Consider the following 4,042-nt stretch of genomic DNA (forward strand, 5'->3'; position numbering starts at 1 on the left):
CTTTGCTTCACAGTTTATGAACTTCAAAGCTGCGCGGCCAAAAGCGAGCAGATGATGGACTGCAGGGACGTTAGAGGGAGATAGCAAAATAGCCAAGGCTGTGCTCCTAGCTGTTTAATTTCAAATGAGGGGGATGACAAGGCATCCTGTGAGTGGAAAGTATGGGTGGCCTATAGCTAGTAAATATATCACAGCCCCAGCATACTGAGAAACAAGGCCCTGTGATGCTTTGTAAGTAGTAAGTGGGAGTTTCTAATCAATAAGTACATCTAAAGTGAAGCTAGCAAAGAGGAGCGCTTGTTTGTTGGAATATTTTGGCTGGTGAATGTTGGATATTTATAAGGAAGGAGCTGAAGCAGCAGAGGAGGGTAATGCTGAGTGAATCACTTCCTCTTGGTCAGAAAATACAGTTAAACGCCACATTTTGGAGATATTTTCAACCTAGAAAAACTGTTACCTGTCCAGATTTAAGGAATAGTTAGACATGTTGGGAGATATGCTCATTGCAGTTTTGTAGGGTCCTTTCTACCTCAGCTGCAATGACCATCAGATCAGCCATCCTTTGCTTCACAGTTTATGAACTTCAAAGCTGTACGGCCAAAAGGGAGCAGATGATGGACTGCAGGGACGTTAGTATGGATCAGAAACTCAGACTTACTTTAAGCATCACATGGCCTTGTTTCTCAGTATGCTGGAGCTGTGATTTATTTACTAGCTATAGGCCACCCATACTTTCCACTCACAGGATGCCTTGTCATCCCCCTCATTTGAAATTAAACAGCTAGGAGCACAGCCTTGGCTATTTTGCTATCTCCCTCTAACGTCCCTGCAGTCCATCATCTGCTCCCTTTTGGCCGCGCAGCTTTGAAGTTCATAAACTGTGAAGCAAAGGATGGCTGATCGGATGGTCATTGCAGCTGAGGCAGAAAGGACCCGGTCAATAGGAGTCAGGGGCGCGGCTCATGTCGTGACCGGCAGCAGGTGTGCTTGTGTCTGAGTGTTTTCTGCGTTAAGAGTTGCTTTTCATCATTTTTTTGCCACCTATTTACTAGACTTTCTATGTCTGTTTGACTTTTGTTTGACTTTTCTGTGTCTGAAGATGCCTCAATCACTTTACCTAACTTTCTGTATAAGCACCTGGAAGGTCCTGGCACTCATGCCAGACTTTTATTTATGCTGATTTTTCATCAGCTTTTAATACTATCCAGCCACATATTTTAGCCTGGAAACTGCGTACCTATTTTAATCTTAATTTGATGTAAATTTTGTCGGCTGGATTGTAAATTCTTTTTAACATGTAGATCTCAGAGGGTTAGACTGAATGGCTCTCTGTCAAATCAGTGCTGCTCTTCCACTGGCTCGCCTAAGGGCTGTGTTAAAAATGTCACAAAATCCACTTCTAGCACAGTTTATTATATGTTTATTAGTGAGCTTTAGAAGTACTGGTGTGCAGAGTTTGTTACCTTTGGGCAGAACCAGGCTAGCCGTTTCCCTGTTCCAGTCTTTGGGCTAAGCTAAGCTAAACAACTGGGTCGCTCAGCAAGAAAGTTAATGCTTGTTTACCCAACTATTTCTTTAAAACCAGTTGATGAAATACTTTGTTTTCATTTATCTTTGTTAGCGTCCATGGCTGGCACGGGCATACAGTATAATGGCCGTTTGTTCTACAACTTGGACTGCAGTAATGATTTCCATTAGTTTCCATCTTTATTTATTATTTCCAAAGATTAAATTCTAGTTTAGTGTTCAAACAGCAACAAAAGCAAAGCAAACTTTAAAACCTGTCCAATTTCTTACAATTAGAGGAAAGTGCTTTCATAAAACATGATGCATGGGAGATATTAAAAATCCCATCACTTTCAAACTCCTTCGTTAATAAAACTGAGCAACTCAAGGGACAAAGACTGTTGGAGGGCTTTATAAATATAACTAATAGATGCTTCCAACATTCAGGGTTAGGCACATTGACACAAAAGACCTGAATATGTCATTTTTGTCCTTTATTTTAGTCTGAATAATTTATTTTGTCTTCAGATCTTGATTGCCAATTTCAGCCAGACAATTGGAATTAGGGCTTGTTGCACACGTTTGCACGACGCCTGTAATCTTTTTGTCTGTGCGATGAATTTGATGAGTTTAGTCTTTGTGGAGAAAGATGACATTCTAACGCGACAGTGCCAGAAAACATTTATTTATTTACTATACATTATTCATTCGCAAAGAAAACTGGTGACCTTAAAGGTTGGATTTTTCCTAATTTTTTTTTTTCAATTCCTCTTTTTAATCAACATTAGCATGGGTTCATAAACTTATGAGCACCATGTATTTTCAACACAGCTACTGTATAAATGCCCATACCCCTTGAAACACTGAATGACACGTGCAGACATGCACAGAAGGACACACAGACACAAACCCCCACCCAGGCGCACAGATTGTTTTGTATTAAAAAATAAGATTGCAGAGTAGTTTATATTGTCAGCAATTCACACGCTGCTCTGGAAAAGCAACAAAAAAAAAAATCTACAACACGCAGGAAATGAAGTGATGCAAAGGAGCAATAGGTCCTCTCATGTTCCCCTTCACGATGATGTGCTTGCAGTGCTCATCAACATCTAATCTGCATAACCATATTGCACTTTGATACATGACATGACCGCCATTATGTTGACTATTACAAAAGAGTTTTAAAACAGCTTTCGTCACTGAGTGTTTCCAGTCCAATCATCCACAACAAGCCCTGTGCCACCAGAAATGTGGCCAGTTCAGGTCTTCAATCATAAAATTCGGTTAACCCCAACCACGAACAGCGATAGTCAAATTATAGCTTTGAAAAGCCTGCCAACCTATTGAAGCAGTGTGTATGGTTCTGTCGAAAAAGCAACACTCTTTGTTAGAGTAATGGATTAAACTGTGTGTTTATCTGCTGCAAACGTTAGCATACCCAGCTGATGTCCGACAATACTAACCCAGTGTTACTTCGGAAGCCAAGGGCATTTCATACATTATCCTATGGGGTTACATCCATTTAAAAAAAAAATTGTGTTCACAAGTGATGCTGAACCGGTAAACATAAAACTAACCTTTGTCTTGCTTGTTGGTGTATGTAAGCTAAGCAGCCAAAAAGGGTTATGTTGGTGTGGTTTTTTTTCTTCTTATCACACACTATAACTAACTAGTTCTACATTTTAATATAAAACCAATAGAGTTTCCATGTCTTCTACATGCATAATCAACTGGTGAGGACCTCAACTTTATGAGTTTGTGAAACCGAAAACTAAACTGGTCGCCCAAACTGCATGGAATAATGGACTGTCAGAAACCTGGATCTGCAGGGTGTTTGATGGATTGAGCTTTCTACCCACGCAGTTTCAAGTTTCTACGCTTCCTGAGGAGGACAACAACATCATCATACCGGTTGTGCTTCTTCTCTGGCAATGATTTCATCCTTTCATGATTGCTCTCCTCACCCACTCTTTCCTGTAACAACACAAGTGGAATGATCACACTTTAAGTAATTCTCCGAGAATTGTTTTCCTTTCACAGGGGTCTTTCTCCGCCCACGCTGTCCACTCACACATTACTTTTGATTTGCTCATTTCACATCTGCAATTTTTCACCCTGCAATATTGGACTTACAATTCGATGGTTCAGTCGAAATGGCTTTGTGGATTGTCCACTGGAACGGCCCATCACAACGAGGAATGCAGGTCGAACTGAACATGAGCACAGCTCTCTTACTGCAAGGCTTGTCTACCTGTAAGCACAGAGGCCGAGACGCTCCATTACAGGAAGCTTTTTGTACTGAAACATTTATGATCTTTCTGATTTTATGTCCTCTTACAGGCTGCCGTTAATTTTAATGAAGCTTGTTAATTTACATGAAGTTATGAGCATTAATCCCCCTAAGTTATCCTGTTTCTTACTTGTTCTAGTTCCTTCACAAGAATTATCCGTCCAGGTGGCTACAAATAAGATCTGGATTACATTTTCTGAATTAATGAAATGGCCCACTAAAGGTGAGATGGTAGATCGGAGATGG

The 4,042-nt window shown here is 40.5% G+C and overlaps 1 protein-coding gene across 1 annotated transcript in view; it reads right to left on the reverse strand.

The window, feature by feature from the left end:
• ncam2 (neural cell adhesion molecule 2) overlaps positions 1–3,466 on the reverse strand; it is a 369,830-nt gene extending 366,364 nt beyond the window's left edge. The window contains 1 exon segment of the mRNA XM_032506714.1: positions 3,416–3,466. The gene's annotated coding sequence lies outside the window, so the exon portion shown is untranslated.
• Between the last annotated feature and the right edge of the window lie 576 nt (positions 3,467–4,042).

This window comes from Etheostoma spectabile, chromosome 24 (genome assembly GCF_008692095.1).
Source record: "Etheostoma spectabile isolate EspeVRDwgs_2016 chromosome 24, UIUC_Espe_1.0, whole genome shotgun sequence".
NCBI lineage: Eukaryota > Metazoa > Chordata > Actinopteri > Perciformes > Percidae > Etheostoma > Etheostoma spectabile.